Raw genomic sequence first — 23,648 nt, 5'->3', positions numbered from 1 at the left:
CGGCAATTTCTTGACTTCCCAAAATATATCTCCTTGATTTTATTCATTTTATAGGGAACCATAATTTTGATTTAGTATTTAAAAATCTATCTGCCACTTTGCAGGAACTGTACATTTAAAGGCTGATGTACTATTAAGTTATGACAAAAAATATATTTATTCCTTTTGGATGATGACAGACATATGTTATGCCTCTTTGTCTCTTTCTCAAGGTCCAGCCTAGTGCCATCCACATCGTTGATTTCTAACAGACATTCACTGATTGCTTGGTATGTGATTACAATAGAAAGATTTCACTCTAGTTAAATGCTAAGGAGACACCACATTCACATTTGCCTTTTCCACAAGTACCGATGTCTTCTGAAGATTAGAAAGTCTTTGCCTTAAAAAAAATTCCTTTTCTTCATATCAAATTGTAAGATTTTTTTTTTCTTTAATGTTTTGATGGCTCTGGGTACATATTTCAGTAATTCTAAATCAAACAATCACAGAGTATGAGAGCTGGAAGAAACTCTGCAGCACTGTGTCCAGGGATTACAAACTCAAATGCCTCCAAGGGTCAGGCAGGTAACATAAATATGTGAATCTGACTGGGCTTAAGATCATAGGGAGGAGGAAAGTAAAGCCTGTAGCAAACTAGAGGTGGCAGAACTTGTCAAATTCAAACCCAATTCTGACCATAAAAAACAGGACTGAGGGCTATGTTTGGTCCACTAGCTACTATTTATAAACACTGAGGTTAATCCCTTAATTTTAACTATCAGTGCATTTAATCCTGCATTTCCCACTGTTGCAGGGAGTTGGAATAACACCATATAGCTCAGGGTCAGAAAGAGTCATAGAAAGCACCCACTTAGCCTAGCAACCTTAAATTGACTTGAAGTTAAATCACATGGCTAGTGTATTTAGACTTTGTGAATTATTATCTAAGTAAATATGCAGAGGCAGGGGAAAGTCATTAAAATTACTTCCATTTGTGTTTTCTTGGTTTTTGAAATAAAGATGTAAAAATCTCTGGTGAATTTCTTTATGTGTCTTTCGGTAGCTTTGAAGCCAGATAAACAAAGGCCTACCTTTTATGAGCTGTGTCACCTGAACAATCTGCTAAATTCACCGAGCTTCATTTTCCTTGACAGCACACCTGCTTTATTTACCATAAAGTTAGTTTTACCATAAAGTTAGTTAGTTAGTAAATAAGAAAATTTCTATAAAGTGCCAAGCACAAAGCTTGTTCATATTTGATGACTAGAAAATGCTTCCTACTTTCTATGCCCTCAACCTCTTCCTGTCTCCTTTCTCCCTGGTATCTGGGCCTATAACTTCTTTAAACCAGTTGGTAATAAATTGGTCCCCATTCTATCTTTTCACTCCAGCTGAGACCATCAACAGTGTTGTGGTTTTTGTTTGTAATACATTGTTAGATGAATCTTTTTATATAAAAAAATGTAAACATTTTCTTTAAGGAGCTTCCTTGGAGATTTACACCCTCTGGTTAAATAACAATTTGTATTTTTCAGAGCACATTATTATTATCTTTTTTTGTGGTTAATACATCTTTCCTCTTTGTACCTTTTCTTTTGAGAAAAATACAATGTTACAGAAGGTCTCCAAATGTTAGGGGGTCTTTAAATGTTCACTGTAGGAAATCTGGGTCTCTAAAATGAGCAGTGGTGATTTGACAGGGTAAGGAGCCACTCTGTTATTATTTGGAGATGTTATCAGAATGGCTACAACCTACAGTCCCCACGGGATTCTCTGGAAAAGAAGCCCAACTAAGTGTTCTTTTTTAAGACACCACAACTTTTTAGAATTTTTAAAGAAATTTAATAAATTTGGTCAATAGTTCTGTGCTGTTTTATCACTCACACACACAAAAAGTAAAAATGAGAATAGGGCTGCTAGAGGCTTATTTAGTTTAGATAGGCACTTTGGGTAGGTAGCATCCATGGGGCAGATTCCCTTTTTAGACTTAGGGAGTAGGTTTTCTTTAGACATGAATTAACAGAGAGGGAAAGATGTGTTCTTTAGCAAGGAAGAGGAACGCAAATGCATTTTTCCTACAAAACTATACTTCACTGAGAAATCAGCATATCAGCATTTGTTATGTACTTGGTATATTCCTCATTTCTCTGTAACCAGTAAATCTTGCGTTTAAAAAGGTTAAAAAGGTAACAGCTAAGGACACATTTGGTGACCTTGCTTACCCTAGTGATATTCATGCCACTTATCTACCATTTTGGCTGCTATCATCTATAGGCAGTCTCTGTTTTCTTCATAACTCCTGGCCACATATGATCCGCGTCTGTTTTTTGACAGTCATTCAAATGAAGGGTACAAATAGCCTATAAAATGTCTTTTTTCCTTGATGAGTGCTAATTGCTCTTAATTTTGCTTTAATTTACCAGTGGTTCAAAACTGTCATTTTCAAATGGTATCTTGTATCATTTCTAAATCATTCAGTCACTTTATGTCGCTCCTTCTGTTATTTGTGATATTTCTACTGTTTTCTATTTGTTTGTCTGTGGCCTTACCACTCTTCATAATTCTTGATAGTGACAATTCTTTAATATTGAAATAAGGAGTGGCCTCTCAGCTCCTTTGCCTCTTCACCTTCATTTGCTCTGGGTCCTTGTCATCCCCAACAACTGCATCACTTATCATCTCCCTCTCAACTGATCAGCACTGGTGATTTGACATTTGTAACTGTTATCAGAATGGTTATAACCTAGAGCCCCAGCTGGATCCTCTAGAAAAGAAGCCCAGCCAAGTGTTCTGTTTCAAGACACCATAATTCTTACTCTCTCTCTGATCACCATGCTTCTCCTTCTGGCTCACACCCTCTGGTTTACCACCTCCCCAGATTCTGCTCCATGATCCTCTTTGATTCCACCACCTTTTCACTGTGTCTCATCCCCATACACATCCTCATTTCCTTGTATATCAGGTTACACTCCATGGACTATCAACATGCTCTTTCCCTTGTACATATTTTCAACCACCTGGCCCCTCTCTTTCTTTATCACCCTCTTAACAAAACCCCAACCCTAGATAAACCCAACTGTGGTGGCCCAGTTGCTCTGCCTGTGTAGCTGGACATAGCTGGGGAAAAGGACATACCTCTGCAGATCGATCTCACTTCAAATCCATGATTTCGAACTACAACTGGGCCTTATACAGCTCGGCAAGCCAACCTCACTTCCCTCATCAACTCACTTTTCCCCTCATAGATGACCACCCCATTTTTTTCTCCTTTCAAACTACCTGCATGGCCTCACTATCCTCATACTCAGCTGATGGCCTTGCTTCCCGTTCCAGTCAGAAAAGAACTTCCACAGGGCATCACTGCCCATTAAAAGATTTTAAAGGAGCTAAAACTTTTTTCAGAACATTCCAAAATTATTAAATTCAGCCAGAGAAAGTATCTTTGTCTCTATTTGATGTTTTCAAAGTACAAAAGTAATACATGTTTGTCATTACCAAGAAATTGGGTGCCTGGGACTTTCTTGGCTATAGCACTGAAAGTCTTATGTCCCAAGAAACTTCTCAGTCCTAGGCAGACTGGGACTGTTTGTCACCTTATCAGGAAACAACACACTACATAGGAAAATACAGTATAAATGAAAAACTAGTACTTTCACCTGTTATTATTAGTAGGTAGTTAGGGCTACCTTCCCGTCCTTCAAAGCACTATGCTTATACCAATATATATAAGCATACATGCATCAAATATAGGTGGTTTGTTGCCTTTTGCTTTTACTAAAATAGAATCATACTATACACATTTCTTTGCAAACTAGCTTCTTTTTTCCTGATTAAAAATAAGGAAAAAATTTCCCTTTACAGGGCTTTGAGGTTACAAAACTGAATGTTGTATTTTAGCTCAACTGGGCCCAACCAGCTGAAGTTCCAGGATACTGGGCCCTGAGTGGACCTAACTAAAGCCTCTTTCTTGACCAGGGAACAATGGGAAATGTGTAACCAACTGTGTATGGTCCTGTGGACTCATTTAGTCCTTCTCAGAGTTTAGTTTTTTTCCTGATCGGTATAACCACCATTAACCCTACCTTTATATTAGAAAGTCCTGATTTTCTTCTTCAGACAACCACTCATTGCCTCTCCCCAATAAGTTCTTACTTAGATTTCCTCTATTAACCTGTGGAAGAGCCTTCTTCATCCTCTCCATGCTTATAATATGTATATATGACTTGAATAATTGTGTATAATAAAAGGTGCATTTTGGTATTATTTACTTAAGAAAAGTGGTATCATATTAAACTTGGGAGAAAAACCTTCAAAAATGGTTTGCAATGATCCCTTCCCTGGTAGTCATACCCTTGGCTAATCCCTTGCCCTTGCATGTGGGTTGGAACTACTGCTTTGCTTCTAATGAACCTGGCAAACATTATGGCATATCAATTCCAAGATTAGACCATAAAAGACTGATTTCTGTCTCACTGGCACACCCTCTTTTTTAAAATTTTATTTATTTTTTATACAGCAGGTTCTTATTAGTTACCTATTTTATACACATCAGTGTATACATGTCAATTCCAATCTCCCAATTCATCACACCATCCCCCCCCCCCACTTTCCCCCCTTGGTGTCCATAAGTTTGTTCTCTACATCTGTGGCACACTCCCTTGCTTTCCCATTTTGAAGAAGCCATGTGCCATGTTGTGAGCTCCCTTCTGAAGAGGTTCAAGTGGGAAGGAACTGAGGGTGACCTTGGGTAACAGTGGGAAATTGAGGTTCTCAGTCCAACAGCCTGCAAGAAATTGAATCCTGCCAATAACTACTAAGTGGACTTAGAAGCAGATCCTACTCCATTTGAACCTTCAGATAATTGCAACCTGGGCCAAGGCCTCCATTGTAACCTTGTGCGAGACCTAGTGCAGAGGACCCTGTTAAGATATGCCTGGATTTTTTCTGGACCGAGAAAAGCTCTGAGATAATAACTGCTGTTGCTTTAAACTAGTAAGTTTTGGGGTATTTTGTTATACAGCAATAGACAGTAAATACTTTTCTCTAAATATTACTTTTCTCACTTAACAGTACACCATGGAAGTCTGTTCAAATTAATTGATATAAGTTTGATGTATTCTCTCTAATTGTGGCATAATATTACCTGGTGGGGATTCATCATAATCCATGCAAATATTTCTTTATGGATAGTCATTAATGCCACTCTATTTATAATGGCTACTCTATTTATAATGATCAAAAGTTTTAAATTAGGTAAATGCTTTGAAAATACAATTAGAGATTTATTATCTTATTTTCTATATTTCAGATGTTCATTTAGAAACTGGGAAAAACACACACAGAAGAGAGTATATTGAAGAAGTCAATTTTTCATACTATAAGAAAATGTGGATCAAAATATGATAAAAATAGTTTTAGAACAAAATATCATTATGTCAGAATTATACTTTGTTTTTTTGTTTTGGAGGAAGCATCTGGACACTTTAAAAAAATGTAAAAATAAAAAGAAACATTTTATTTTAACTCAACTAACTATATGGATTCTCTTTAAATTCCCTCCAGAAGTACAAAATTAATAAAATTATTTAATCTTAGGATGGAAGGGATGTTAAAACTCACCCAGTGTAATCACTCGTTTCATATTTTAACTCCCATTAAAACTTTATCATTGAAAGATATTTTAAACAGTAATTTATAATTTTACTAATAATACAAATATAAATATTTGTGTGAAAATGTAAATATTATGAATAATACTGAAGTTCCACATCCTTTCCTCCCTCCCTGAGGGACCCGTGGCTGTTGATTTGTATAACAATATGTGGTATGGTGTATCTTTTGTATACTTTTGAAGGCTTTTAATTCATACAGATGTACGCATTTATATCTGTAGAAACTATAAGTTATATCATATTGTATACATCATTCTACAAGGTGTTTCATCAAGTGGCATTTGAAAATATAATTTTTTATTGAAGTATAGTTGACTTACAATGTTTAGTTTCTGGTGTAAAGTGATTCAGTTATACATATATACACATATTCTTTTTCAGATTCTTTTAAAACTGCCTTTTACAGTGCTTTACAATTGATGATTAAGCTTAAAGAATGGGGACTAGTATGTTTGTTTCATTTTTTATTTTTATACTTACATTGAGTTAATTTTAATTTTTTTATTATATGAAATTAATATTGTTTTTTACTTTCACATTAATGAAATGATGTTAGTAGCTAAGCTGGCAAACAAAATTCCTTCCATTTAAAATATCTCTAAGTTTTTTTCACCTAAGGAAACATTTTCAAACCATGTGAAGCTGAAACCTTGCCTGCAAACACTTCCACTGACAATCACTGTCTTAGTTTAAATAAGGGCTAGATATGTTTTTAACACTCAATGTCCTAATGCCTTTAAAACAATTTTTCTTTTCAGCTTCAATGGCAAAAACACATTTTAGAAAAGCCTGTTAGTAAACATTTCAACCAAAACCACATTTGAACTGTTAAAATCCCTTGGTGAACCAGATGTTTTGCTTCACAAATGGTTTTTAGATATGTCTTGGTTCCAATTCTATTTCTTCTGAAATATTACTGTGAGGATTTCATAAATTAAGAGCCCTTTTGGAAGATACTTACCGAGCACCTTCTTTGTGCTGACTGCCATGACAGGTACTGATTCAGTGACAAATAAATACTATACAGTCCCTGCCTTTAAGGAACATGTTACATAATGGAAGAGAGAGAAAAATATTAGGTGATAAATCCAATATGATGTAGCATGTCAGAGTCAGTAATTCATTCGTTCATTCATTAATCCATCCATGAATTCTTATATTTGTAAACTCTTTCATGGGTCAGGCATTATCCTAGACATACTATAGCTCTGGCTTGTCTAAATTAAGAAGGGACATGCAAAAGGGCACAAAGAGTATATGCCCAATCTCCACAGACAAGGGGAATCAGGACATACTTTCTGAGAGGTGTCACATCAGCCAGGACTTGAAGAAAGGAAGGCAGTCATTGCATAGGCAAAGAAAACCATTATCAGCAAACATATGGCATCAAGAAAAGTACTGCCTGTTGGAGAAATACTGAAGCACATTTTGGTGGTGGCCATGGTGGGCATAGAAAACCAGCTGGGAGAAGTAGACAAAGACCAGGCCATGAAGGACCCTGCAGCCTATTTTTAGGACAATAAGAAGTCAAAAGCTTACACTATAATGTCCATGCTGAAGCTCAGCTGTTTACTAGTTTAGTGATAATAAATTTAGTCTTTTTATTTCCTTAATAACCCTTGAAAAAGAAAATCTGATATATTTTCAATGGACTGGAAAAAGAAGGTTCAGCAAATTATGCCCAGTAATATATTTGTGGTTATGCACAATATGACTCACTGTGACATAAAAAAATTCAGATTAAAGTAGATCAAGCTTACACCCAACACTCTTGTTTATCCTATATCCTGGTGTGTGGCAAGGATCTTAAATGCCATTTTAACAGTGTGAGAGTTTTCCACGATGCCTTTGATTTAGATCGACCAGCACTGGTTAAAGTGATCATGACTTTTGAAAACTTCTACAGAGTTGTGAAGATTTAAAAACATTGTAAGGTGAGTCAAAATAGTGTACTAGAGTTTAGGGATCATCAATGTGATGTAAACACTCCATATTTTGGCCAGATTTTCACTGTTGAAAACTCACAGTAGAAATTTGGCAAAAACAAGTCTTCTGGGCCTTAGCTTCTATAAAACTGAGGGCATTGGGTAAAAATCTCTTCTAGTCTCTTCTAGTTATAAAATTATACAAAGTCAGTTTGTGGTAAACCTGTCCTTCTGAGTGACAAATATGTAGTAGCTCAGTTACTGGCACAATTGTTTAGTATCAGAATATATTAATCAATTAATTTTATATTTACTAAGTGTCTACAATGTTGAAATACTATTATAGGTAATGGGAATATGAGGGCTGTGGTCATTGGTGCTACTAATCAAATCGTTCTGCCTCTCTGCACCTCATGGGTGCTTGAAAGGACTGGCACTATTTCTGGTCAACGGGTTGTCAGTGAAACTCATAAAAGTCATTTCTGGGCCATAGCAACTGAATGCCAGTTTACGATCCTCAAGTGCTCTTTCTCCTCTCCCAGGAAGATTATCAATGTTCCAGATAGTAGCTATTCCACCAGCCTGAGTCCTAGTGAACCATCAGCTGAGATGCTATGGATATACACAATGAGTGAGAAGTAAACTTGAATTGTTTTAAGCTAGGGAGATTTGAGGCTTGTGTGTCACTGAAGCCAAACTTAGCCTATCCTAACTGATGGAATGCGGAGCAAGACAAATAAGGCCCCTGTTCTCAAGGTGCTTATAGTCTAGTGGGAGATAATAGATAAATAAGTACAAACAAATGAACAAGGTGATTTCAGATAGAGAATGGCTGGGTTGACGGGGAGGAAGAACAGAATACTGATTTAGGATAAGTGGTCATTGAAGGTCTCAGAGTAGATACTTGAACTGAGGCAAACTGACAATGGATCAGACATCTGAAGATCTTTGGAAAGAGCATTCCAGACTCTGGAACAGCAAGTACAAAGACCCTCAGGTGGGACAAACTTAGTATGTTTGAAGAATAGAAAAAGGCCAATGTGACTGGAGCCCAGAGATTGTGTATGAATCGTAGAGGATACGGTTGGAAAGATAAGCAATGGACTTTCTCATCCCTGGTAGCACAGTAGATTTACCTGAAATACTTTAACAAAATACCAATACTAGGCCCTGGCCCCAGAGATTCTGGAGTGGTAACAGGTCACAGTATCATTATTGTTTTTTTTAACATTCCCTGTATGATTCTAATGTGTAACTTGGGTAAAGAATCCTTGATGTAGTCTTGTAGGTTATGGGTAAGATGGTTAGAATTTTACTCTAAGTTATTGGAAAGGTTTTAGAGGCGACATAAACTTTTGTCTTATAAAATCACACTGTCTGCAATGTGGAGATATATTATAGAATGAATCAGAATGATTATTGAGGAAGCTATATCAGAAATTCCAAGGAGAGATAATAGTAGTTTGGATCAGGAATTAACAGTGGAGATGGAGAAAAAATATTAGATTCAGGATATACTTTGAAACTAATGCTAAATTTACTTACTGATGGATTGGATATATTTAAAGTGAACAAAGGGAGAAATAAATGATGACACCCAGATTTTTGAGTACAGCAACTGAGCTGAAAGTGGATCATTCATTAGCTTAAATGAGTAAGACTGGAACAGGAAATGGTTTGGTAAGTGGAGAGAAACAAAGAGTTCTTTTTAGGACTTGTTATATTAAAGTTGAAACTATTAAGCATTCAGTAGAGATATAAAGTAGACAGATATAATAGTTTGGAGATCATAGGAGAGATAAGGAATGAAGATATAAAGTTGGTGGTTATCAGCAAATAGTATTTAAAGCCAGAAGACTAGTGTAGTTACAGACGAGGGCCAAGAACTGAGTCACTGGGCTCTCCAACATTTAGAGGCTAAACAGACAAGGACAAACCAGAAAAGACTTAGAAAAAACAGTCAGTAAAGTAAAAAAAATATCAGTAGCATGTACTCTGATAATATGCCTCAGAAGAGTGTTTCAAGGAAATAGTAATTAACTTGTTGACTGCTACCATAAGGTGGAGTAAAAGGACAATGCTAGTAGCATACAAATCTAGTTCTCCTTTGTATTGCTCCTGATTCAATTCAATTCAGTTTGGTATACATTTGAGCAAATGGTGTGGGTACAGTGTAGTGCTCTTCAAATATCTGGTTCAAGTACTTCATAAATAAATTTTGAAAAATAAGCACCCATGGTAAATTTCTAAGTTGACATCTAAATATTTTCATAAGGTTAAATAGTAGTTGCAAATGATATAATTTTCAAAACACTGTAAAAACTTCTATTTACAATAAAACTATTACCCCTCTTTTAAATGTACCCAGTGGAATATGAACACCATAGCCTATCTATAACTTAAACATACATGAACAAGGTCTTCTCTACCAGTTGGATTTTTAAAAAAATATCCTCTTTGAACACATGTTTATTTATCTTTTTTTAACATCTTTATTGGAGTATAATTGCTTTACAATGGTGTGTTAGTTTCTGCTGTATAACAAAGTGAATAAGCTATACGTATACATATATCCCCATATTTCCTCCCTCTTGCATCTCCCTCCCAACCTCCCTATCCCACCCCTCTAGGTGGACACAAAGCACTAAGCTCATCTTCCTCTGCTACGTGGCTGCTTCCCACTAGCTATCTATTTCACATTTGGTAGTTTATATATGCCCATGCCACTCTATCACATCGTACCAGCTTACCCTTCCCACTCCCCGTGTCCTCAAGTCCATTCTCTATGTCTGCGTCTTTATTCCTGTCCTGCCCCTAGGTTCTTAAGAACCACTTTTTTCCTTTTTCTTTAGATTCTGTGTTAGCATACGGTATTTGTTTTTCTCTTTCTGACTTACTTCACTCTGTATGACAGTCCATCCACCTCACTACGAATAACACTACAGTCCAAATAACACTACAGTCCATCCACCTCACTACAAATAACTCAGTTTTGTTTCTTTTTATGGCTGAGTAATATTCCATTGTATATATGTGCCACATCTTCTTTATCCATTCATCTGTCGATGGACACTTAGGTTGCTTCCATGTCCTGGCTATTGTAAACAGAGCTTCAGTGAACATTGTGGTACATGACTCTTTGTAAATTATGGTGTTCTCAGGGTATATGCCCAGTAGCGGGATTGCTGGGTCATATGGTAGTTCTATTTTTAGTTTTCTGAGGAAACTCCATACTGTTCTCCATAGTGGCTGTATCAATTTACATTCCCAACAACAGTACAAGAGGGTTCCCTTTTCTCCACATCGTCTCCAGCATTTATTGTTTGTAGATTTTTTGATCATGGCCATTCTGACTAGTGTGAGGTGATACCTCATTGTAGTTCTGATTTGCGTTTCTCTAGTGATTAGTGATGTTGAGCATACTTTCATGTGTTTGTTGGTAATCTGTGTATCTTCTTTGGAGAAATGTCTATTTAGGTCTTCCACCCATTTTTGGATTGGGTTGTTTATTTTTTGATATCGAGCTGCATGAGCTGCTTGTATATTTTGGAGATTAATCCACTGTCAGTTGCTTCGTTTGCAAATATTTTCTCCCATCCTGAGGGTTGTTTTTTCGTCTTGTTTATGGTTTCCTATGTTGTGCAAAAGCTTTTAAGTTTCATTAGGTGCCATTTGTTTATTTTTGATTTTACTTCCAATACTCTAGGTGGTGGATCAAAAAAGGATCTTGCTGTGATTTATGTCAAAGAGCGTTCTTCCTATGTTTTCCTTTAAGAGTTTTATAGTGTCTGGTCTTACATTTAGGTCTCTAATCCATTTTGAGTTTATTTTTGTGTATGGTGTTAGGGAGTGTTCTAATTTCATTCTTTTACACGTACCTGTCCAGTTTTCCCAGCACCACTTATTGAAGAGACTGTCTTTTCTCCACTGTATACTCTTGCCTCCTTTGTCATAGATTAGTTGACCATAGGTGCGTGGGTTTACCTCTGGGCTTTCTATCCTGTTCCATTGATTTATATTTCTGTTCTTGTGCCATTACTATACTGTCTTGATTACTGTAGCTTTGTAGTATAGTCTGAAGTCTGGGAGCATTATTCCTCCAGCTCCATTTTCCTTTCTCAAGATTGCTTCAGCTATTTGGGATCTTTTGTGTTTCCATACAAATTGTGAAATTATTTGTTCTAGTTCTGTGAAAAAGGCCATTGGTAGTTTCATAGGGATTGCATTGAATCTGAAGATTCCTTTGGGTAGTATAGTCATTTTCACAATGTTCATTCTTCCAATCCAAGAACATGGTATATCTCTCCATCTGTTGGTATCATCTTTAATTTCTTTCATCAGTGTCTTGTAGTTTTCTGCATACAGGTCTTTTGTCTCCTTAGGTAGGTTTATTCCTTGGTATTTTATTCTTTCTGTTGCAATGGTAAATGGGAGTGCTTACTTAATTTCTCTTTCAGATTTTTCATCTTTAGTGTATAGGAATGCAAGAGATTTCTGTGCATTAATTTTGTAGACTGCTACTTTCCCGAATTCAGTGATTGGCTCTAGTAGTTTTCTGGTAGCATCTTTACGATTCTCTATGTATAGTATCATGTCATCAGCAAACACTAACAGTTTTACTTTTCCTTTTCTGATTTGGATTCGTTTTATTTCCTTTTCTTCTCTAATTGCTGTGGCAAAAATTTCCAAAACTATGTTGAATAATAGGGTGAGAGTGGGCAACCTTGTTTTCTTCCTGACCATAGTGGAAATGGTTTCAGTTTTTCACCACTGAGAATGACGTTGGCTGTGGGTTTGTAATATATGGCCTTTATTATGTTGAGGTAAGTTCCCTGTATGCCTACTTTCTGCAGGGTTTTATCATAAGTGGGTGCTGAATTTGTCGAAAGCTTTTTCTGCATCTATTGAGATGATCATATGGTTTTTCTCGTTCACTTTGTTAACATGGCTTATCACATTGATTGATTTGCATATATTGAAGAATCCTTGCATTCCTGGGATAAACCCCACTTGATCATGCCGTATGATCCTTTTAATGTGCTGTTGGATTCTGTTTGCTAGTATTTTGTTGAGGATTTTTGCATCTATGTTCATCAGTGATATTCACCTGTAGTTTTCTTTTTTTGTGGCATCTTTGTCTGATTTTGGTATCTTGGTGATGATGGCCTCATAGAATGAGTTTGGGAGTGCTCCTCCTTCTGGTATATTTTGGAAGAGCTTGAGAAGGATAGGTGTTAGCTCTTCTCTAAATGTTTGATAGAATTTGCCTGTGAAGCTCCTGGTCCTGGACTTCTGTTTGTTGGAAAATTTTTAATCACAGTTTCAATTTCAGTACTTGTGATTGGTCTGTTTATATTTTCTATTTCTTCCTGGTTCACTCTCAGAAGGTTGTGCTTCTGTAAGAATTTGTCCATTTCTTCCAGGTTGTCTGTATTATTGGCATATAGTTGCTTGTAGTAATCTCTTGTGAACCTTTGTATTCCTGCAGTGTCAGTTGTTACTTCTCCTTTTTCATTTCTAACTCCACTGATTTGAGTCTTCTCCCTTTTTTGTCTTGATGAGTCTGGCTAATGGCTTATCAATTTTGTTTATCTTCTCAAAGAACCAGCTTTTAGTTTTATTGATCTTAGCTATGGTTTCCTTCATTTCTTTTTCATTTATGTCTGATCTGATCTTTATGATTGCTTTCCTTCTGCTAACTTTGGCTTTTTTTTTTTCATCTTTCTCTAATTCCTTTAGGTGTAAGGTTAGGTTGTTTATTTGAGATGTTCCTTGTTTCTTGAGGTAGGATTGTATTGCTATAAACTTCCCCCTTAGAACTACTTTTGTTGCATCCCATAGATTTTGGGTCATTGTGTTTTCATTGTCATTTGTTTCTAGGTATTTTCTGATTTCCTCTTTGATTTATTCAGTGATCTCTTGATTATTTAGTAGTGTATTGTTTCACCTCCATGTGTTTGCATTTTTTACAGATTTTTTCCTGTAACTGATATCTAGTCTCATATCATTGTGGTCAGAAAAGATAATTGATATGATTTCTGTTTTCTTAAATTAACCAAGACTTGATTTGTGACCCATGATATATCTTGGAGAATGTTCCATAAGCACTTGAGAAGAAAGTGTCATCTGCTGTTTTTGGATGGAATGTCCTATAAATATCAATTAAGTCCATCTTGTTTAATGTGTCATTTAAAGCTTGTGTTTCCTTATTTATTCTCATTTTGGATGATCCGTCCATTGGTGAAAGTGGGGTGTTAAAGTCCCCTACTATGATTGTGTTACTGTCGATTTTCTCTTTTATGGCTGTTAGCATTTGCCTTATGTATTGAGGTACTCCTATGTTGGGTGCATAAATATTTACAATTGTTATATCTTGTTCTTGGATTGATACCTCGATCATTATGTAGTGTCCTTCTTTATCTCTTGTAATAGTCTTTATTTTAAAGTCTATTTTGTCTGATATGAGAATTGCTACTCCAGCTTTGTTTTGGTTTATATCTTTTTCCATCCCTCACTTTCAGTCTGTTATGTGTCCCTAGGCCTGAAGTGGGTCTCTTGTAGACAGCATATATACAGGTCTTGTTTTGGTATCCATCCAGCCAGTCTATGTCTTTTGGTTGGAGCACTTAATCCATTTACATTTAAGGTACTTATAGATATGTATGTTCTTATTACCATTTTCTTAATTTGGGGGGGTTTGTTATTGTACGTCTTTTCCTTCTCTTGTGTTTCCTGCCTAGAGAAATTCCTTTAGCGTTTGTTGTAGAGCTGGTTTGGTGGTGCTGAATTCTCTTAGCTTTGCTTGTCTGTAGAGGTTTTAATTTCTCCTTCGAATCTGAATGAGATCTTTGCTGGGTAGAATAATCTTGGTTGTAGGTTTTTCCCTTTCATAATTTTAAATACGTCTTGCCATTCCCTTCTGGCTTGCAGAGTTTCTGGTGAAAGATCAGCTGTTAACCTTATGGGGGTTCCCTTGTATGTTATTTGTTGTTTTTCCCTTGGTGCTTTTAATATTTTTTCTTTGTATTTAATTTTTGATAGTTTGATTAATATGTGTCTTGGCATGTTCCTCCTTGGATTTATCCTGTATGGGACTCTTTGCGCTTCCTGGACTTGGTTGATTATTTCAAGGGGTATGGAATGCGGGGTGAGCCTGCATCAGCAGAGGTCAGTGTGACGTTGCAACAGCCTGAGGTGTGCTGTGTGTTCTCCTGGGGAAGTTGTCCCTGGATCACGGGACCCTGGCAGTGGTGGGCTGCAGAGGCTCCTGGGAAGGGAGGTGTGGATAGTGACTTATGCTTTCACACAGGTTTCTTGGTGGCTGCAGCAGCCTTAGCGTTGCATGCCCGTCTCTGGGGTCTGTGCTGATAGCCACGGCTCACGCCTGTCTCTGGAGCTTGTTTAGGCAGTGCTCTGAATCCCCTCACCTTGCACACCCTGAAACAATGGTCCCTTGACTCTTAGGCAGTTCCAGACTTTTTCCAGGACTCCCTCTCAGCTAGCTGCGGTGCACTAGCTCCCTTCAAGCTGTGTTCACGCAGCCAACCCCAGTCCTCTCCCTGGGATCTGAACTCCAGAGTCCAAGCCTCAGCTCCCAGCCCCCGCCCACCCTGGCAGGTGAGCAGACAAGCCTCTCAGGCTGGTGAGTGCTGGTCAGCACAGATCCTCTGTGAAGGAATCTCTCCACTTTTTTTTTCTTTTTTTCTTTTGGCAGTACATGGGCCTCTCACTGTTGTGGCCTCTCCCGTTGCAGAGCACAGGCTCCAGATGCGCAGGCTCAGCAGCCATGGCTCACAGGCCTAGCCGCTCCATGGTACATGGGATCTTTCCAGACTGGGGCATGAACCTGTGTCCCCTGAATCAGCAGGCAGACTCTCAACCACTGTGCCACGAGGGAAGCCCAGAATCTCTCCACTTTGCCCTCTGCACCACTGTTGCTGTGCTCTCCTCTGTGGCTCCGAAGCTTCCCCCTCACCCATCCCCTGTCCCCATCAGTGAAGGGGCTTCCCAGTGTGTGGAAACTTTTCCTCCTTCACAGCTCCCTCCCAAAGGTGCAGGTCCCGTCCCTATTCTTTTGTCTGTTTTTCCTTTTTTCTTTTGCCCTACCCAGGTACATGGGGAGTTTCCTGCCTTTGGGAAATGTGAAGTCTTCTGCCAGCATTCAGTTGGTGTTCTATAGGAGTTTTTCCACATGTGGATGTAGTTTTCATGTATTTGTGGGCAGGAAGGTGATCTCCACATCTTACTCCTCCGCCATCTTGAAGGCCTCCCCTCTTTGAATATATGTTTAAATTCCACCTATTCCATTGAATCTTATGTTAATGTAATATAATTTTATGTGTGAAAGACTACTGATCACCTGATCCTACACATATGCAATAACACTATAAAAAACCTTAAGTAAAAATTCCTTGGTGACTTTAAGTTTTAAGACTACTTTTCTGAAGTGATGTCAGCAAAATGTCCAATCTCTCCCATCTTCCTCCTGACCCCCGAAACATCAAAAAACAAACAGAAACTATCAGAACCAACTTTATCAGAACTCTAGAAAATGGCTAAAGTTTACAATAACCAAGAGAATGCTGAATCAAGGAAGGGGTAGCTTCAAAGAACTAGGAAAGCTTTATGGTTTCTTTATTTGCCCTTGCCCCTTCCCTAGCATGGCTGCAGTCTTGTAGAGGAAAGCCTGCATTCCCATTGTGGAACACTGGCTCTGATTTTAGAGGGCACAAAGCAGACTTTATTTGCAAATGGTTTTGTATGTCTCTTCTAACTTGTTTGGGGTCTGACTGAAGGACTAACTCATGATGCTTGTTTCTGTTTCACCTAACATGAAGCTTGGCCTAGAATAGTGGTGTGCATCAATAAATGCTGCTGCAAGGTGAACTAACAACTGCAGATTCCTTAGGCAAAAGAATATGGCTGAAACATACAATAAACCACCTAATGTCTGGGAGCAAAAGCTGGGGAGAGTTTCTTTGGAAAATTAGGACATTCAGAAAACTATGTATATGTATATTTAGAAAGTCATGTGCATATCCAGGGCAAAGTGCATGTTCAGAAAAAGCCAGAGAAGACCCTAAGCTTTCATCTTGGGCTAATCCTTAGGCTCAGTGCAGGTGTGGCTAAGTGCTGAGGACCCTGCCACAGAGACAATCTGCAAAGACTAGGAGAGAGTTTTACCGATTTTTTTGTGTTTTTTATTTGTTTGTTTTTGCTCTTGGCATTCAAGGAATTCTGTCAAAGAACTAGCTGAACACTAGTTAAAGAACAGAGATGTCAGTGACCACAGATGACAAGGAATAGTGTCTTGGCAAAATTAGTTTGGAAAGTCACTAAGCCAATGAACTACTAGAGCTTTCAACAACAACAAACCCCTCCCCCCAAGGGGAAAAAAAAAAGAAAGAAAGTGCTGGCGAAAAGGAAAAATCTGATTTCCAGAGTTATCACCTTATAATATTCAAATGTCTAGTTTTCAACAAAAATGCCAGGTATACAAACACAAAGGAATGGCCCACTGAAAGAAAAAAAATAAAGTGATAGAAACCATCTATGGAGAAGTCCAGAAATTGGATTTACCTAGACAAAGACTTTAAAACAACTATCTTAAATATGCTCTAAAAGTTAAAGGAAACCATGGACAAAGAACTAAAGGCAATCAGAAAAACTATGCATGAACAAAATGAGAATATCAGTAAAAAGACAGAAATTATAAGAAGAAACCAACCAAAAATTCTGGAAATTACAATAACTGAAATGAAAAATTCACTAGAGGGTCACAACAGTTTATCCAAGCAGGCAGAAGAAAGAAGTAGTGAACTTGAAGACAGGACAATTTAAGTTATCAAATCAGAGGAGAGAAAGAATAAAGAAAAGTAAACCAAGCCTAAGTGACCTGTGGGACACCATCAAGCTCTCCAACATATACATAGTGGGAACCCCAGAGGAGAAAAGAGAGAAAAGGCTAGAAAAAGTATTGGCAGAATAATGGCTTAAAGCTCCACAAATTTAATGAAATACATGAAACCACACATTTAAGAAGTTCAATGAAGTCCAACTAGAATAGACTCAAAGAGATTCTCACAAAGATACATTATAATCAAACTATCAAAAAATACAAACCAAAATGTATATATATATACAAAGGCATAGTATTCAGCCATAAAAAGAAATGAAGGTCTGACACATGCTACAGCATGGAGGAACTTTGAAATACCTTATGCTAAATGAAAAAAGTCAGACTGCAAAGGACAAATATTGTATAATTCTACTAGTAGGAAATATCTGGACTAGGTAAATTTATACAGACAGAAAGTAAATTAAAGGTTACCAGGGGCTAGAGGAGGGAGAATGTAGAGTTACTGCTTAAAGGTTACAGAATTTTTGTTTAGGATGATGAAAATTTTTGGAAATATATAAGGATGATGGTGGCACAACACTGAATTAATGCCATTGAATCATTAAAAATGATTAAAACGGCAAATTTATGTTATATTTGCTTCATTACAATACATTTTTAAAAGATTACTCCTCTGGATTGAGTTATCACTGCAGTTATTATTGGTATACAATTAATCACTATATACATGAATCTACATTATTATACATTTTAAAAATAATCATTAAATATAAAATGTATATGTTATTGGAAGTATATCCCTTAAAGAAATGTATGGAAGTTTATATTTCTAAAAAAATCATGCATCTATGGATGAATCTTATTTATTGCTAGAATGAGATAAAGTTCAGAATCAATTTTATTTCTATTTTACCTTTTATCTTAAGGTATGTGCTGAAAAAATTTATTGGCATAAATTTAAAAAATTAGGAAGGAAGAAGTTTTATAAGAGCATTTATAAGAGCAATGTCACACAACTCATTGATTGATGCTGCTGTTGAAAAAGTGAATGAAAGTCATCTGGCTGCTCCAACATTTTGCAACCTAAAAACAATGTTTTGAATTGTCTTTAGGATATTTTCCCCCAAGAACAATGTGTCAAAGTAAGACCAGGCATGGTTGAGAATTGCATCTTCCATTTGTAAAGGCAGAGACAGGTGATTGTGAAAGGGGAGGTGAGAAAAGAGAATCAATATAATACCTTAAACTTAGTCCCTTGGAAAGTCTTTGTCTACCTCCACAATCACAAGTACCTTTTATGCTTCTGATTTATCATAAAGAATATTAGGCCAAGATGAGGGGATTTGCCATCCATGTTAACCTTTATTAGGAAGGAGAGATGATAAAGATGTGTTTCAATAAAATTACCTGCTTAATGTCATCCTAATTGATGTAATAAGCTAAATTTCATTGATGTTCTAATATAAGATTTCAAGAGAAAGAACATTTAGAAAAGAAAGTAAAGAACAGAAAAACTGTAGTTAGAGGTTATCCGGGAAACCTTTTGTTTAATTTTAGTGCCTGTTTCCATTATACCTTCTCTGTAATTTACTCTTTCCTGCACTGTTTTTGTTTTGTTTTGTTTAGTGAATTGGTCCTTACAAGTCAATTACAAGTAAGATATTCATTGAGCTATTTCTTCCTGAATTAAATGCTTCTCAATAATAAAAAGTACATCAAATAAGGAATGCCCAGGTCAGTGTGGAAAACACAGGCAGTTTTTTTTTTTTCAATTTTACAACATCTCTGATTTAAGTTCTTTCAAAACCTCACAGAGGAAATGCCAGTCTGCTAATAGTAGGAAAAGAACAGAGAAATGCCTCTTATGCTAGCATGCTTCCTTTGATCATTAGGAAACCGTAAGCTCATAAAACACTTTTGGCTGGTCAATGAAAATGCTTTGTAAAAAAAAAAGAAAAAAGTTAAATGAATACACTCATATAAATTCTTACATAGATTTTGACCAATATTAGGGCCATTTAGGCTTTGTCTATATCAGACAAAGACCTGAAGAAAGATCCATATGATTTCAATTGGAAGGCTCATGATTATGACGCTGTTTCTACTACAGTCCTTTACAATTCATGCTCCCTAGCAGAGAGAAAGATCTTGTAAAAATGTAGATTAGGTCCTTTGATTTATCTTATTTTGAAAAATATTCTAATGGCTTCTCCTTGTACTACAATAGATTAGGAACGACCTAGAAGGCTCCTGCCTATCACTTGACCTCATCTCAGAGCTTCCCATCTGGATCTTTGTACTCCAGTTGCTGTCCTTTCTATGTGTTTTCCCTAAACATGCTGACTTTATTCCCATCTGTTCAGGGCCTTTGCACACACATTCTTTCACCTGGAATGTTCTTTCTCCAGACCTTTGCCTGGCTGGTGCCTTTTCATCCTTCAGGTCCTGGTTTGAAAGTAGCTTCTTCAGAGATGCCTTTCCCAAACTGCACCTTTCTATATTCCCTTAATACTCTCTACCCTATTGCCTGTTAGAAAGGAGTTGTTTTCATAGCAGTCATCATTATTAGAAATTTTTTGTTTAATCATTTGATTACTTATTCATTATTTGTCTCCTTCCCCTATGTTGTAACTTCATAAAAAGAAACCAATATTGTTTACTATTGTATTCTGGTCTTCTAGAACAGTAATAAATGCGTAATTGTTCACTATTGTATTCTGGTCTTCTAGAACAGTAATAAATGTGTAATAAACACTTGTTAATGGTGTACTAATTAAATTAATTTTCTGGTTTACCTTTCAATTAGATTATTTCCTGCCAAATTCACCCAAGATAACTTTTTCTTTGCACTGTGCAGTTTGTTTTAAGCCTTAAAGAAACTGATTGATATGCACACAGCAAAATTCACTTGAATGAAGTATTTGGCTCATTGGTATGCCACTACAGAAAATATCAGCTGGCTAATAGTTGGCAGCAAAAAACTGGGATCTGGAAGTTCACTTCCACTTTTGCAACTAAAATGAGAAACCAAGGTGTATTGCAAAATTGGGTTTTTACAGTCTGGATTTCCATTCTTTCTATCTGGATCTGCCAGATGATCTGAAAATCTTAGTAAATCATCGAGTTACATTTTTCTTTTTTTTGTAACATCCTGTTTGCATCATGCCCCGCACCCACTGTCCTAGAATTTCCACTGTGGAAGGGGCAAAACTAGAAGCAATGCCCTAATATGTGAATGGACGGGAAGCATCACCTCCTTCCTTGTCTATGCTTACTCAGAAGTACGTACACCTAAGTATGGGATTGCAGCTCTGGGCTAGGTTTGCTTATGCAGTCCTCATTTGGTTGCAATCAATTTATAGAGTTTTTCCACTGACAAGGTCAATCTCTCAAAAAGCAAGCCATGGTGCACTCACGCTTATCATTTATGCCCGTAAGAAACATTTTCCAATCACTGGCTGTATTGGTTAATTTTATGTGTCAACTTGACCAGACTCAGGGATGCTCTGATAGCCACTAAAACATAATTTCTGAGTGTGCCTTTGAGGGTGTCTCCAGAGGAAATTAGCATTCAAATCAGTAGACTGAGTAAAGAAGATTGTCCTCACCAATGCAGGTGGGCATCATCCAATCTGTTGAGGATTAGAACAAAAAAGCAGAATAGAACTAAAAGGTCAAGGAAGGGTGAATTCTTTCTCCCTGCTTGGGCTGAGACATCCATCTTCTCCTACCCTCAGATATTTGTGCTCCTGGTTCCTAGGCTTTCTGACTCAGATCAGGACTTACATTATTGGCTCCCTAATTCTCAGGCCATTGTACGGACTGAATTACACCACTGGCATACCTTGTTCTCCGGCTACCAGATGGCAGATTGTAGAACTTCTTGGCCTCCATAACTGTGTGATACAATTCCTATAATAAATCTCCTCATATATAGCTACACAACTATTTCTCTCTCTTTCTCTCTCTACATATAGATAGATAGATAGATAGATAGATAGATAGACAGACAGATAGACAGACAGATCTATCTATTTGCATCTTATTGGCTGTGTTTCCCTGGAAAACCCTGATTAATACAGTGGTTATAACCAGGCTGTAGCTAAATTTTGGTCTATATCAAGAATTATGAAACCCATTTAAGGCAACTATTGAACAAAACCAATTTAACAGCTCTCCATTCTAAAATCATTATTGTTTAAACTGCAAAGTCACTACACCACAATTCAGCCCATTTGTAAGTATTACTATTTTTGAGGCATCAGCAGTCCAGTTTATTAAAATAATTAAATGTCAGTATTTGCTACATATTTCTTCTTCCTCATTCCATTACTTTCAGTTTTAAGTTTCAAATAAGTGTTTACTTTTGAAGATGATGAGCAAAATAGCAAACAATATTAGTGATCCCAGGATGTCCTTATTATTTGCCATTATTTTCTTTCAAAACTAATTAAATGGAAGTAGTATTTTAGTCTTTTATTCACAGATAGCATTGTTGATACTGGGGACATAATAAACTAAATATTTAAATTTTTCATTCAAATGCTAGGTCCAGGCCTTGGAAAATAAAGTTATGATAATATTAAAATAACTTTTATTTCCTTTTCCTTAAATAATTGTTAATGCCCCCAACTTAAGGAATCTCCTCTTATACCATTTTGAAGGACAAAAAGATGAATCAATAGATTTTATAGCAGTGTAAAACTCAATAATAAACTTACCTTAAATATGTATATATGAAAACTTTGAATAATATTCACATTTCAGGGAATGCAAATATGTGAAAGAAAGATTTAAGAGATCAAGCCAGGTAAGATTTTACAGATGTAAGTAAGAATTTGGTATATTTACAGAAATTTTATTTTGGAAAGAAAAGACAGCTGAAGAAAAACAATTACCTGTTGATAAGATATTTAAACTTCTTATTATTTTAAACCTATTTTCATTTCAGGTCTTTATTTTTCCTATTGCTGGCTGCCTTAGCAATATTTTGCTTTCTGAAATCAGTAGTGAAGGTTTAAAAACCATGAGATATTTTCTTCTCATAGTCCAAGAAGAAACTTCTTTTCTCCTTTAATCCAAAGTAACTGACTCCAAATCCTTGACCAACAAGATCTTTAAATGCAACTCAAAAACCAGTTATCTGTGAGAATGCCTGCTCCTTGATAATCTCTAAACTAACATAGCCACTATTCAAGAATTTAGTTTAGTTAAAATTACAATTTTTGCTTGCTTTGTTAAATTTAAAGAAAACCCTTATGCTATCTAATAGGTTTATTATCCAATTATGGGTGCACAGCTGGAAATATTCATATGAAACTTATCCTTCTCATAGTTTATTTTTCTTTTTGTTTCAGCGTTTTAAAAATACACTTGATTCTGCATTTTTGAGCTATAGTCATTGAGTAAACTATTCCCAAAGCCCTCCTAATCATCTTTTCTTCTATTAATACTAAAGCATGTGCTTTTCTTGAAGGATAAAACTGTGTCTGACATTTTTGTTTGCCGGTGCTGGAGTAGCAAATAAATTTCACCTCTTGTGTCAATTGCAAATAGACTGCTAGTGACTGCCTAGAGTGATGTACTGAGAATCAATCTGAGTCTACGTCTGATATCAGTGGGGAAGATTGCTGTGTATGATTAGAAATGCCTTCTGTGGTCATGCAAAGAAAGGATAGCTCTGAGGCTATGTATTTGCTCTCCTTGTCTTTGTGCTTAAAGAGGTACCTATAATAGGCTGGCACATGATAAATGTTTGCTAGATAAATGGATGAACTTTAATTTTATTTGGACAATCCTATGCTGAAAGAAAACTCTGAAGTTCCCTTTCATCCCAACCTTCCAAGTTTCCTTTCTGACACATTAAAAGCAATCAGTCGAGAAACTACTCCTTCCTTGGACTGGCCAGATAAAAATCAATGGTCTTGGCCTCACCAAAATTGAACTTCCACAACAGTCAATAATATACCATTTACTTCCTACTCAAATTAGGTATTAGTCCTTAAATTCTATTTATATATCCATATATATCTGGGATAGTGATATCTGTGATGTAGCTATCTTAATTTTGTTGTGCCTATGCTCATGGTTGGTCCTGAGAAAAAATACGAAGTAGGCTAAGTATGCTCCCTGTGGCCCAAAGCTTATGTCTATAATCTATTTTCTTCTCCTGCATGGCCTTTCCAATAGTATCAAAACTTGCTTTCAGAA

The sequence above is a fragment of the Mesoplodon densirostris genome, chromosome 6 (genome assembly GCF_025265405.1).
Source record: "Mesoplodon densirostris isolate mMesDen1 chromosome 6, mMesDen1 primary haplotype, whole genome shotgun sequence".
Classification (NCBI taxonomy): domain Eukaryota; kingdom Metazoa; phylum Chordata; class Mammalia; order Artiodactyla; family Ziphiidae; genus Mesoplodon; species Mesoplodon densirostris.
This window is presented reverse-complemented; position numbering follows the sequence as displayed.